The following is a 15,349-nucleotide window of genomic DNA, read 5'->3' as shown; positions in this document are numbered from 1 at the left end:
AAACAGATGTAAAAAGTGCACTGACATGATGGAAGTGCAGCTACCCACCTTGGCTGGGTATTAATTTTCCAGACTGTCAAATAAAGAGACCCACAGGTGCGAGAACGAGGTGCTGAGAAAACTCCTTTTGGCAGGAGGAGATCAACAAAACACCGAGCGAGGAGCGATTGCCATGCCAGCCAGCGCCTCGCTCTGCCCTGCCGCACACCCTCGCTGCTCTCCTGACCTCCCCGATACAGCGCGGCTGCAACGTGCATCGTAATCATTCGCTACAACCTGTAAGACGGAGCAGATCAGACATTTACATCTGTCCCATCCTCCCAGCTGTCTTCACACAAAATCCGTGTGCCCAGACACATATAGATGCCGGGAGCCTACGCTTGCTTGTCTGTCTAGGAAGCAGGAGTCAGAGCCTAAAACAGCAGAACCTGGATTAAAGCAGTAGGCCAACACCATGGTGGTTTCCAGTTCTCCAAGCACCTATTTCCTGATTATTCCTTCTTTTCCTCATGCCTGCTTTTCCTGATGCGTGGGAGCCTCACTGAGGCATACCCAATAAGGGTTAAATCCTTCATTTTGCATGACCTGATTCATTTCTGCCATACACAGCCCCTCTGCTGAACAGTACCAGAGAGAAAGGCAGAGGTTCACAGGAGGATTCTGGTTTGCCTGTGGCACAAGTACAACACGGATGTGATTTTTCAAAGATCTCAAATCCTATGCTCTTGGGCAAGCCTGGAAAACCATGGTTCAAGCAGAAAGCTGCCCAGATGTTACGAACCTTAAAAACCCAGAGCAAAAGGCAGCAGGATAACAGGGGACATCACCCTCCTATCCCACCCTACCGCAAAGAGCTGGAGAGGATTTCTTCCCCAACTCTGTCAGGCTTTCAGGACCAACTTCTGAACATGAACAGCGTAATGTAGACTGCTGGCAGAACAGGAGGCACTCCATGGTGGGACGGGGGAGTGTGATTCAGGTGGGTGAGGGAGTCACACTATCTCCTCCTTCCTTCCTTCCTTCCTTCCTTCCTTCCTTCCTTCCTCAGTCCTGATGTGCAATTCAAAGCTGACTGTATGCTGCGGGAAATAATGCTGAGCCTGCAAACAGTGATTCATTCTTACTAAGGCCGAAGCAATTCCTGAAGAAGAAACAAAGCTGGAATCATGAACTGCCACATACGGAATTTCTCCTTTCCTGTCTTTCGCACCTGGCAAGCCTTAAAGCTTTGTCAAAAAACCATCGAAACCCTCCCCCAAACAGTTGTTGATTATGAACCCCACTGGTTGCAGAAAAGCTCCCTCAAGACTCCTGTCTTTTTGCATCCCCCTTCCAGCGTGCTATCGAAGAAGAGCTGGAGAACCATGCTACTCTTTAGTCCATACCTTCTCTTTGCCCTGACGGGTGTTGTTTCAGATGTTGGTGACCTCTCTGGGCAAGACAAATTTCCAATGTGCCTGACAGAGCTATAGAAGGAAGGTGAGGAGGGTCCCAGATCAGCTTTCCAGGCTTCTCCATTCCTTGATACACTCCTTGCTCCACTGGACAACCCCCTCCACCCAAAAATACCCAACCCTCCCTTGCAACTCCTTCACAAGGCTAAAAATATCTCCTTATCCAAGTCAGAAAGTTCCAGGAGGTTAATAGCCTCTGAGGCTCCCATGGCCCAACAGAACATTAAGACTGTGCTGCTAATAGCCTCTGGTCCCCCAAATTGGTCCAGATCTATTTCTCCATTTCCCCCCACCTTCCTCCCAACATTTCAACTTCAAATTGTAAATCTTTGTTTAAACTGTGCATTTGTCTTACCATGTTTCCATGGCCAAAACCCTCATTATTGGTGGCTTCTGAACAGAGGAAATAAAAGCTCACATTTGTGCCTTGGCCAAGACGAACGCTCTGCGGACAGAAGGCTCTGTGTTCTCTCATTTCCTTGGCAGGACTAACAACCCTGGTCAATTTAGGGGAGGCTACTGTATTGGGGGGGGGGGGGGGGGGGGCGTGCGGACAGGACAGGACAAAAAAAAAAAAAAAACCAAAACCCCAACCAACTAGCAACAGCAAAAAAGGCTCAAGAATGGTCTGGTGTATTTGGCAGTGAGCCAGGGCACAGGTTAGAACAAAACCTGGAGCAAGCAAAAGGATCAGGATATGTCCAAGTAGAAAGCTGAGACGAACGAAAGAGGGACCAATGTGCTGAACGACAGCTTCTGAGACAGCACGGCCAACTGCAGCAGCAGAGCTGTTGAGCTGTTTGGCTTTTGATAGCCCCCAGGCTGGAACTCCCAATGCCGTATCGCTGTCAGGGTCCCAGAGCCCCTTCTGCACTCCTACATACTTCAGCCCACTGAGGGGACACAGTCCGATGGATGAATATGAAATAGAACAGATAGATAGAGTTGACTCCCTTGGTTGAAGGCTCCTGCATTTCTGCGCAGAATTTCGGCATGCATGCAGTGAGCCCCACCCAGCCCGTGCACACCTAATTTACCGCTCAGGCATCGATCCTTGGTCCAGCACATGCTTGGAAAATATCGGGTGTGCTGTGGATTCATTACAGATTTGATCTACTCGCGGGGCAGTAAATCTAGTGACCCAGTTGAGGCTGGACGCCTCTGCTACGTGCACCAGGCTAAAGAACAGCAGAGATGCGGTAGATGGTTCTGGATGTCCCACAGTCCAAACGTAGCTGCTGCTTTGGGCAAGCTGACTGGCATCTAAAACTCCTGGATGAAGACGGCAGAGTCAAACGAGCTGGCGAGGACCCTTTGTTACCAGGTGGAAACTCAAAGGTTGTTTAGCATTACCATCTTTCATGTTACGCTGTTGTCTCTGTTTGGGGCGGTCTGCGTGAAAACAGAAGGAAGTCAAGTCCCGTTTCTTGCTGATGGAGTTGTTATTTATGATTCTCAAATTATTTCATTTCTTTAGGAAACATTAAGCTCCTTGTGCCCGGAGGCACCTTATGCTTTACGCTCGTGCTTCAAGTACAGAGGATGCTCCAGCAGTGAGCAGAGGTTACAGAGCGCAGAGCTGATGAAAATGGTTGTTCTTAACGCAGACAGGGCAGCAATGTAACATGGCCACATAGGTCTTGCCATCCCAATTGCTGCTTGGCCAATCTTCAAAAATAAATCCAACCTTAGAGAAATACGTAAAGGTAAATTCATCTTGCCAGCAAGAGTGTTCTCTAAAATAAATGTTCATAAAAACACTCGCTTCCTTTGAACCTAAACAACCTTAAACTATTTTCCTGAAGCACCGACAGCTTGGTAAGTTCTGTGAGTTAGCTTGCAATTCACCTCTGCACCAGCCCACAGAATCGTTAAAGTTTAGCTCTCACCTCTTTTAAGCCCCATCTAATTATGCAACTTAACTACAGCAAGAACAAGAGTTTTGCTGACTATTGCAATGGTCTTGTCATCATGTTTTGATGTGGGGAGACAGAAGGAAAAGGCTATTTTGTTTAAAGTTCAAGCATTTTTATGGGGCTTGACTGATGTGGAAAAGACGGAGCCCTCTCCGGTATACCTGAAGCCAAATACCTTTTTCTCGTGTCTTGGCTGTGCTCACATCTACCTGAACAGAAAGGTATAAATCTCGGAGTTTTTCCTACCCGTGGTTCTTCAGGACCAGTTCATGAACTACAAGAAATGCAGTTTCATTAGTGTGCATTAACCAATGACTTTTCCGTTACCACTGCTGTCTCCAACCAAAGAATCATTTATGGAAAACAAGGGCAGAGGGAGCAGCATGCTTTGGCAGCTTTAAGATTATGCGTCCAAAGCTTTTTACCCTGTCTTATATTTTTATGCTGAAGTATCATGAGATATTACCATATTTTTCATTATTATTTGTGGCACTAAATACTGCAGCACACAGTGCCAGATGGCTAATATTCAGAATAAAAATAATGCAAGGCCAATCTTAGAAAGACTCAATGTGAATGTAACAGCATGTATTCATCTTACTTTCCTAATGCACATAGTTAAAATATTAGCAGACTTTTCCAATTTAGAAGAATAGCATATTATAGAATTACAGGCATGCATATATACACATAAATTTAAATATGTATGTATAAAAATTTTACTTTCTTTCCATTTTATTTGTATGTTTCAAGGGTCTTAACATAATACACAGGCACATCTTCTTTGACTCTTTAGAAGGTTATTTTGACCAGTAAAGAAAACCAAATAGTTTTGAAATGCGTTAGGAACATAAGCAAAAACCTTTTTCCAGAAAGTGTTATTGGTACAAAAGATTTTTTATTTTTTTATATATTTAAACAGCTTGAGTCCTAAACTTAACCAGATGGAAACGTGCCTACAAAGAGTTGGATCTAATTCAGAAGAGACTGACAGCCAACAGATGAGCCAATTTAGACCATCCTATGCCAAAAATGGTCAATCATGTTATCTTATGTGTGACTCTACTCTGGCAGATGCCAACTCTATCCAAACAACTTCAAGCCTCTTTTTGGAAGACAGGATTATTTTACACACACTTTAAAAAAATCATAATAATGCTTGATTTTTCTGGAAACATTCCACTCAGTTTCAGCATTTTCACAAGAGGTTTTTATTAATTTATTTTAAGGATGAATCTTTTTTTTACAGCCTCCTAACAGAATAAATGCTTTCCAACCCAACAAAGACTGATTAAAAAAATACTAAATTGCAGTTCTGTGACAGTCCCCCATTTATTTAAATATTAATAAAAGGAAAGCTTTACACCTGTGCAAACCAATTTAGCTTCTTTCTTAAGGCAAAATGTTTACTTTCAAAACCACAAAGAAACACTATAGTAAGCATAGATTAAATGTACTTCCTGCATCCCTCATCATCTTGTCCAAAATTAAGACTGAAGTTAAAATTAAAGGACTTTTTTTTTTTTTTTTTAAATGGTGAGTGATTACAACCAAGGCTTTTTTTTAAATTTGTAAGTAATCTTTCAGTGATTTTTTTTTTTTTTTTTTTTTTTTACTTTCCAGAAGACATATTGACAGATATACTGTTACTCTGCCCCAGACTGCAATACTGACTTTTTTTCCTTCTTGCCCCTAATTTGAATAAGAATAGTCAAAACCTGGAAAAACACTTACTCAGTTATTAGTCTATCCTAACAGCACAGGACCATTCAATTCATTCTCCAATGCATCACATAACCTGTATTTAAGCCCTGTATCTGCTGTCAGCTCGGTCTCTGTTTAAACTCAGTCTGAATTTTAGCTTCCCACTAAAGCCCTAGGAGGCCTCAGGTGATGAGACTTCTCTATCTGTTAGATTGAAAGCTGCAGAAACCAGTGTAAACACTTAGTAGATCATCATCTTTCACAGGACACCGTGAAAGGCCACATTTAAAAAGATTAACATCTTCAAAATCTATTTTTTCCAGAGAGAATAATGCAAGCTTTTCTTCCAAAGAAGAGAGTAGCAGTTCTGCTAGTTAGCCTGTAGTTTGGGTGCCTTCTTCACAATCACACACAAAGTTGCAATTTCATTTTCCATTTGTACAGTAGGTAATTGCGCTGCCTGTGTGAAGTAACCTCACCTCATATGGCATAAGGGAGACAGGCAATTATCTATAGGGCTTACGGTGAGGTCTCAATTTCCAACCTTTTTATAGCGCCTTTTGTGATGACAGTCCCAAGATTTTGAGGTCCACAGACACTAATCTAGACTGAAGTCTAGACATTTGGAAGGTTTTAGAGATCTTCCTTATAGGATGAATATATATTCTCAGTTGTGTGACCATTTTCTTACATTGTTCTAGCTTCTCTTCAAGCAGATGGTGCTGAGATGCGTATGACAAAAGAGCCAGACTGCAGATGTTGACTTTGCACTCGCGGCAGCTCTTACAGAAAGGTTCAGTCACATTGAAAAGATTCACGTAGGCACTTCCCGGGCACACAACATTCAGTATTCGGCGGATAAAAACACCAGGGTTCAGGTCACCACACCCCACTCACATCAAACATTTCCCTACATAGTCCTAACTAGTTTGTAGATTATATTGTTCTTGTACCTTGGCAGCACGTTGGGCTCCACTCTAGAACCACTCTAAGATGTTTCAGCTAATCCTTACAGAGCCGTAGGAATTTTGACACTTTCAGAAACAGCCTGCCACATCCGACGGTGTAATACACTGCAGACTGACTCACAAAGATCACGTTCCAGCCTGCGCTGGGGAGCAGACTTCAAGGTGGGATCAGAGATGCTCTGTCCCAACCTGCCCCAAGGCTGGTGGGAAGGAAAGAACCACAAAGTGCTGGAGAAACTCTTGGAAAGAATAGAAAGTTAAATTTTATCACCTAGGTGGGTTGGGTTTTTTAAAATAATTCGTTCATTTCTTCTGTTTGTGGGTAGCTAGTCAATGGGTAAAGAAACATATTAGTTGGCCACAACCAGGCTGATCACAGCTTTTCTTCAGTTCTAGGTAAACATCTGGCTGAATAGCAAGAGGCGGCTTCGGCAGTGCCAAGGGCTTCCCTTCACCGATTTGCTACCACGCTCATAGCTGTCACTCACCTCTGTCGTACGACCTGTGATTCAAAAACTGTGTTGGCAACAGTTGGGCGATTCGGCAAGTACATTATTTTCTATGGTCATGTTCTTTTTTTGCACCTATTTCAAAGAAGAGCTCTGGCTGAATTAACTGGCTACATTGCCACTACCCGGTAAACCAAAGTTTTCTTCAGTTTCTGTGCCACCACTCTAACAGGTCTTAAAGCAGGTTTAGTAATGAGGACTTTAGGACAAGTGTGTATTAAAACAAGTAGATATTGCCTACAAAATATATCATAGAGGAAACTTTGTTCCACTGCGAGGAACGATACACTCCAGTCACAAGGCATAACAAACTGATCTAGCAAGGAATCTTCTCTTGTTGAAAGACGCAGCTCTTCTACTCGATTGGTCACACTTACGCATCTTGCACCTTCAAGGCCGCCTATGCTTAGATGACATACGTGCACCTGCGAGTTTACATCTCTTCTAACACTGCCCATTGCATTTTAAATTGTCGCCGAGTTGCTTTGAACCATAAAGCCATTAGTCTGTGTTCACTTCCCATGCAGACAGCACTGGTCACGTCAAAGCACTCAACAGCAAGGACTCCTCTCATCTCCTCTTCTGCTCCCTGCAAAGTTCATAGGCTAACTATTTTCACTTCATTATCTCCTGCAGTGAGAGAGAAATAATCCTTTGAGTAACTTCTTTTTAATCTGGCTCAAGTGGTAAGATATGTTGTGGTCATTTATATAGAAATTCACCTGAAAGACAACATGGGGCCTCGAGGGACTTCTGGCTCCCTCCCACTTTGGAACACAACCACTGCATTTCCATGAAATACCACTCGCATCTCACTACAGTCAACAGCAGTAAACCCAAGTGGGTTTAACAGATGTCACAAACAGTTTCCAGATTGTCACAGCTTTCCAACGTTTTCTAGTTGATTGTTATTACAAGATTCCTGTAAGTCACCAAGCAAGCAATGCAGCCTCTTACTCTGCTCATCGCGTTCCGACTGATGACGTGAGCTGTCAGACTGTAAACTCAAAGTTGTCAAATAGCTATAATTTGCAGATTTAGTAAAAGAGCTTAACGTTCCTTTGAGCAAAGTACTTAAGAGATGTATTCAGTGGAATTTATGGTCTGTGAAAGTCTGTACGGTTTTCCGGCTAGAACGGGATCTCCCTAGGACAGCTCAAATGTCAGTAAAGCAGCTTTGGTCTAAATCAGAGACTGCCATTAGACATGAGCTTATATTCCCACTGAATGCATTTCCACAGGGACTTTCATACCCAAGTCTAAAAACACAGCCATTTTAGGATTTGCTTTTCTAGACACCTATTAGAATCACTTGCACATTCAGTCGCTAGAACTTGATTACTTTCCAGGAGACTAAGTAACAGCTAGAAAGTTTGGGGCCTTTAATTAAAATAAAACAAAACCCACAAAATAATCAACAGAAAACACTTTTTGTCAGCTTCTGGAGCTGATCATACAGTGAAGAGCAGTTTTCTGTATTTCCCTTTTGTTTCCACAAGTGTTATTTGCATTTGACTTGCTGTCAATTACTCCTACGCTATTTATATCAGGCAATCTTTTCAATACTGCTGTCCACCTTCAGTTGTCTCCTGTTCCTCCTTTTACTAACTGTGGTCTCTGTGTTTATATTTAGTACATATATACATATATATGTACACAGGGCTTGATGGTGTGGCATGATGGCTTTACCTGTATGAATTAGGAGTTGAAAGCGTTACTCACTTGTGTCTTACATACACATCTCCTACGAGAAGGTATAAAGTGTGTTAAACACACCGCTCCAGTGCATATTGTACAGAAGGCATGCATTACAGGCTGTTGTGTGGTTAAATACTTTCCAGATTGTGGCCGAGAGCCGTTGCATCATGGAGGTATCCAGCTAAGTCTGACAGAATTACAGAAACTAATGTACAAACCCAGGACACAAAATGCACAAAGGAAGTCTTGGAAATCTTTAAGCAACTTACAGCCACTTTTTGGTACAAAATATTTTGTGACTTGAGAATGTAATACCTGACGGAAAGTCCAACCACCAATTTCGCTGGGAGCATAGCTCTGGCAACAGCAACGGCTTTTCAAAAAACCCATCCTAATGTTCTGCATGCTGCTAACACGTACAGGAGACCTCTTGTTTAGTGACAGCTAAATCTTGCCCACAGTGAGATTCAGGAGGTAAAATTTTAGCCATGGAGTTCTATGTTTGGTGAAGGAAGGTTTCTGTGGTCAGCTGGAGATTTCCAACATCAAAAATTCCAGGGGACTGATAAGAAAGCATAAGGCTAACGGGGACTGAATTCAATTGCCTCCATGTATTATGGCAATACAGCACTCAAGCACACATTTCAACAGACAGGTATGATCTCTGCAGCAGCACTAAGCAGAAATAAAGGGTTCTGGTAAACACTAATTTTCAGTGGACACGACATTCAAAATCATTCTTTCCACACTGCGAGAACGGTGTGCACATACCACACTCTGCAAAGCTATCACTGACCATTTTGGAAGGGCTGCTATATAACATGATCACACAGAGAGATGCTACTGAAAATTAGTTGCCTGCAGAACTCAAACAATACCTAAGGCACAGTGGACAAAAGACAGCAGCGAGTAGGCTGTTGTTATCAGCTTCCTCCTATTTCAGGCCACTTGCCTGCCCAAACTGGAAAAAGCGGATGCTGTGGCAGAGCTCCCCAAGCAGCATTTCACAAAGCAAACCTCTCCCCGCAAGACGGCCGCTGCCTCAGAGGTCCAGAGGTCGCAGGAGAGCCGTCCTTGTGCAGCGTCCCATCGCACTGAGGTCGGCCGGGAAGGTCCTTCAAAAGGCAGCGCTCCTCCACAGCGCGCGCGGGAGAAAAGCCCGGCCCCAAGACAGAAGCTGCTAATGTTTCTTCGAGTTTATAGACAGGAAATATTTTAGGGAGAATCACAGAATTACAGCCCAGATAGAGAGCAAAGTAAGGTAATGTTTAAGGAGAAGTGATCAGCAAAGCTGCAAGGAAAACTCCGGCAAGCAGCCGCTGTTATGCGAGGCCAAGATTAGCATTTCAAGTTTGCAGTTAAGGGATTGAATTTGGAAAATCTTCCTTCCCTCACTAACCCAAGTTCACCTCTCTGAATTTCTTTTCCTCTTACATTTATATTTAAATACTGTAAAATATTGATTTAAAAAAAAAAAAGTCAGTGCATTGTACAACTTAAGGTCATTAATTTATTTTTATTTGAGAAACTCAGGAAACACTGTTTGCTCAGGCAGATTACATTTTCGGTAACATCCATTATAGTCACTCTACAGTCTATATACAGCACACACCACTAGACATTAATCGATTCCCTCCACACCCTCAAAGACAAACTTCAGGTGTTCCACAATACAATTTTTCAGGTTACTCACCTTTTCAAATTCCTCCCAGTCTCCACTTTAAACAATTCTCAGATGCATACGTGCACTTTATACATGCACAGAGGTCTGGATTCAACCATTACAAAGTCTAAAGTCTGCCCAAAATCTCTCTCTTGTCAATGCTACAGATATTTGTGGTGCCTGCTACACAACTGGTGGGAGAACTGCCCAAATGCATTAGACACCCATCTACTTCATACATCAGCTTCCCCCTGTTCGTGGTAGTATATTACTGCTTAGCCTTTCAGTCGTTTTACTTAACGCGCCAACATTTAGTAAGCTGTTCCTTAGAGCTTTCTTCCGGCAGAGACTATAGGACTGTCATAAGACTGGACCTGGTGCGCCTTTTTTTGGTGAAGTCTTACGATCCCAGGTCCAAATACGCAAACCCCATTACCAGCACAATCCTTATAGAGGCTTTGAAATAAATAAACCAACATGAAGTTTGTACAAGGCAGAAGTAACAACTCCAGCCTAAAATACTTTCGCCTTGTGCTCGTCCCCCACCCTTGTATCCTGCCAAATACCCTAGATTACCCGAATCACGTTCACAAGTAACAGCAACAACAAGTGATGTCACCCATTACCTCTTACAAACACACCATTTCCCCCAGAAAACGTTCCCTGGTTTTAACTGTAAATAAGCTCAATCTTTTATCTGTGTTCTTCAAAAGCCAGGAATTTTTTCAAATCACTGAAGAAATAAAGATTTTTACACCCTTGTGTGAAAATACATGAACATGTATTTCCATTTTTTAGAAGCTGCAGAGCCCATTTTGTAATTCATGCATCAACTGTACTTGAAATGTTCGCTCCCAATTACAGACTGACCTTCACATTCCAATTTCTCTAACCACCGTAAAATGGAAACTTTTCATCTTTTCAACCTCCACTTTTCCAAATGCCTGTTGGTGTACAGACAAGGCCAGTAAAATCTTCAGGTGACACTTGCAGAGCCCTTTACACTGCATTCAAAGGACACAACACAAGCTGATATGTTTCAGCCTGTTTCTTCTTCTCCATAATGGAGAGGAAAAACTTCTCTCCTTTTCCCTTTCTCCTCTCCAGGATAAGGTTGATAGCTTTACAAGATACATTTTAGGTTGGTGTGACATAAATGCTGTACTTGACAATTTTATAAAGGGCTACAAAGCACTGAAAACTGGAAATGAAATGTGGGGGAGCTGTCATGTTAGTCTTTCAACTTTGGGGATGCTATTTTAAATTCTGCCCTTAGACTCTCGTAAAAATGCCTTTTTCCTCTTTTTTTTTTTTTTTTTTTTTTTAATTAATAAATCCACTGTGCAACTTAGTACAACTGACACTTCTCATCTGAGAGAGACCCTGCACTGAAACACTAAGGTGACTACGGTCATGACTACATTACAGCTGTAGGAAACCTGCACAGCAGCTCTGTGAATACATAGATTTAATTATGCACACAAACCAGATTCCACAGGCCCTACTTTCACAAGTGCCCAGTGACTCAGAAGAAAGTTAAGCATTATTTACTCTCACGGGACATGATGCAGCTCGCCAGCGTAACTAGCAATACTTCACGTACAGAGGATCGTAACGGGGCTGACCAAACGTCCACCTGGACGAGCGCTTTCCTGCGATGCACACCATACACCCGTTTTTTTTAAGCTGTTTTCTTAAGCATCCACAGGACAATACACAGCAACGCTTCCCCTCCTATACACAGCAACATACAGCAATGCTCGAAGGCATTTGGCCGGTGCTTTACAGCCAACCGAGGCCTGGCTATAGAAGAGTGTTTCTTACTTTAGGTGCCCCTGGTAGGCTCTGGCAGCGTCCTCGGGGGAGACAAGAGGGAGCCGGGGACTGGGACAACCTCAGCCTGCAGACCTTCCTCTGCAGGATCCGTCTCTCAAGGTTTCTGTTGGTTTTCCAGGCTGCGTAAAGCTCGTGTCTTTTCCCCGAGTTTAGTCGCAACATCTGCAGAAACTGATTAAAAGTCACATCGCAAGAAGGTAAAAGATATTTTTCAGGGACTAACCCTGTAAGGATTTTCTTAAAAAGAAATCAGATTTATACAATAAAGCAGATATATACACTTGACTAAAGTCAAGAAGTAGCTGAATTCTTGAATATCCATTCTACAGGATGCTCAGATATCTACAATTTACCTCCCTCACCATTTCATCAATGACATCACCATTTCATTGATAAGATAACCATACATCACAGTACTGCCACACACAACACTTCTTAAAAAATATAATTATTATTATTTTAGAAAAATGCCCCGGCTCCTTCCAAGAAACACAACAAACTCTTCAGCGTGCAGATAAGAAAGTGCCCAGTTGCCATCAAATCTCCCGTCCTGTGTGCAGGCCAAAACTGTGAATTTCCAGCAGACGACAGGACTGAAGGTAGGGAAGACTGTTTAGATGCTCAACTAACCAAAATACACATAATTGGAAAAATTTCACTGGGAAGCAGCAGATAATCGATAGAATACTAAATTGTCACTTCTGCAACCATTGTTTGAACACAGATGGGATGTTAAATGAGCATGGTAACCTCAAAATGATTCCTAATTTATGTGAAGATTATAAAATGCTGGATCTGTAATTACTGTTTTCCTTGATATACACATGCAACCCAAATTAGCCATAATAGAAGTTATATGTATACATGAAGAAAAAACCCCCCACATACTCCTATTACAGCTCTTTCCCCTCAAAAGTAAATGACTTTTTTGTCAGTCAACATTTGTGGAGTACTCCTGCACAGTATCGTTACAAGATTTAAAGATATAGCAAAAGAACCTTTAGAAACAACAGCTGGAAGTTCATCCAGTCGTACCTGAAAAAACCCCAGCCTGCTCCAGGACCTCACATTCCCTCATTCCAGGCGGACAGTGCACTTTGCAGGACCACACAGAGCTCAGTGACAACTGCTCTGAGACAGACTGACAGCAGGGCCAGTGGCTATTGTAGCTCAGATCAATATGGGGCAAATGCATCAGAAGAACTATCAAAATTACATGTAAATAAAAAAAAATATTCCTGCTTTCTCATTTGATAACAAGAAACTAGTTACAGCTGCACAAAAAAGAAATCCAGACAGTAATTACACACAATGTCACATCAAGGGCTCAAGCAAATTCTTAAACCAGATCTACTTCTATTGCTCACAAGTTAAGAGTTTACATTTATAAAAATACAGTATTTTAAAGTAAGAAACAGTCAAGCTTTTAAGAAGAATTTTCATTCTCATCAGCGTGATGCATCTAACATGAGTGCTCTTCACATGTATTTGCAGCTCCATACACTGAAAATTCATGAGCTATAACAGCTGAATGGGAACAGAACTCAGGTGTGCTATATGAACTTACCTTTCTGATCGATCATCTGGAATTTGGTTGCCTTATGCTAACCCACACCCCCCTAATTCGTCATGAGCTTCACTGTTATTACCAAGCACTGCAAACAATTGCTTTTACAAAAAAGGCCAATTCAAAGCTTCCCTTTCTGAGTGGAAGAGCCATACTCCCATAGCTGTTACTAAAATCACTGCTATTCATATTCTGTACCAGTGACTGACTGTTTCCTCTGGAAATTGCTGCAAATCTGGAAAAGCCATTTTGACAGGACACCCATTTCTATTCACAAAGATAAACCCTTTATTTAGTAATAATTATCTATACACAGATGAACAACAGGAGTCAGGGTAAGAAGTCTTCCAGCAGAATGTTTACATGGTATGATCTTAAACTAGCTTTTTGTTGTTGTTCTTGAACACCTAACTTCTTACTGTACAATGTAAATTTTACATTTCCATTCTGAAAATAAACTTGAACATAATTTAAAATCTCAGTGTTAAGAGACGTAGGTAACTACTAACCCATATAACAGAACTGCTGACAGTAAACTGAGGGATCATCTGCAAGTGGCAAATACGAATATCCATTTGTAAAAAACAAAACAACCTCCCCACCAAGCACTAATTAAGTTTTCTAACTTGGAAGTTAGAATAGCCAAAATTCTGTGTGTTGTGTCTTCACATCCTGTGCCTAATAAGTTTTTACATGGGAATTAAATTCTGTAAGTTCACAGTTAATAGATGACTATACACTGCAAGAAGCAGCCCCTTTTTAACGTCCATTTGTCACAAACACATTTCCTTTAAAAACAGAGAATGGAAGGGGAAAAAAATTAAATGGCTTTTTCCACTCTAAAATTGCAGACAAAGATTTTATAATGGTAGTAGATGACTTGAATTTTGAAAAACAACCAGCTAAAAGTCCAGAATATGAAAAACTGCTATTTAGAAAAGCAGCGTTCCAGATTACAGAAGAGCAGAATTACCAAGATCCGCAGAGGCTGTGAAAGAGCTCCAAAATAGATCTGTTTTCTGTAAGAAACTAGAAGACTTTTTAAAAAGGTGCCATATATACTGTCTCAAGAGTCAGTGCACTACAGTGAGAGCCTCTGCAAAGCCATGACTCTCCCATTCAGCATTTTAAACATCTGCTTGAAATGGTGAGACTTTGGAGTCACAGTATATGAATAAAAATTTAAAATAAAACTAAAACCAACCAAAGAGAGCACCAGCTTTACTTTCTAGCGGACAAGGGAGTCGCCAAGTATTGCTACTGCTGCTCTGAGACGCCTGCTCACAAGCAAAACATAACACTCAGCATTTTGTTCTCGCATCTGTTTGACAGAACTGTGCGAGGCTGCGGCAGCAGAGGATCCTGCTCATTTACAACTCTTCAGCTATGCAATGACTTCTACTTTTATAGGAAGTTTTTCCCATTTAACTTGGGAAAGTAATGGGGGGAGAAAAACCTTTTTGCTCTCATTAGTGCAGATGCCTTTTTTCTTTCCCCTTCTTTTCTCCATTTCTTGTGCGTAGCTGCTAAATTTACAATGGTAAAGTACGTTTTTGTAACCTCTGTCTAAGAAGCAGACTGACAAGCATAGACAGCATTCATTCAAATAAAGCCACAAACAAGTCAGGAATGCTTATTTAGCAACATCATGACACAGGAAGTTTTCAGTCATCTCCAGAAACTCACTGCAATTCTTTAAAACAAATATTCTACTGTATGACTGGCCTCCTTTTTCAGGCAATGCCTCTGTTAAGAGTTACCTCCCATCATTCAGTTTGCTAGAAGTTGGACAAAGCTGCAGCACATTGATTGGCATCAAAACTGATGGCAGAGATAGGTAATGGCCTTATAGCTATATCAAACCCTTTACAGATTTAAACAAACATTGATCATTTCTGATATTTACTATCTGAAAATCGTCCTCATTCCAAACCCATAATGCCCAAGACTCTAAAAGTACTTGCAAAGTCCATCCCCGGTGATAAAATGCATCAGCTTTGTATAATCACTTGTTCATCTGAAAACTTCCCTTCA

Source organism: Aquila chrysaetos, chromosome 21 (genome assembly GCF_900496995.4).
Source record: "Aquila chrysaetos chrysaetos chromosome 21, bAquChr1.4, whole genome shotgun sequence".
Taxonomy (NCBI): domain Eukaryota; kingdom Metazoa; phylum Chordata; class Aves; order Accipitriformes; family Accipitridae; genus Aquila; species Aquila chrysaetos.
The sequence above is the reverse complement of the archived record's forward strand: the minus strand, read 5'-3'. Positions refer to the sequence as shown.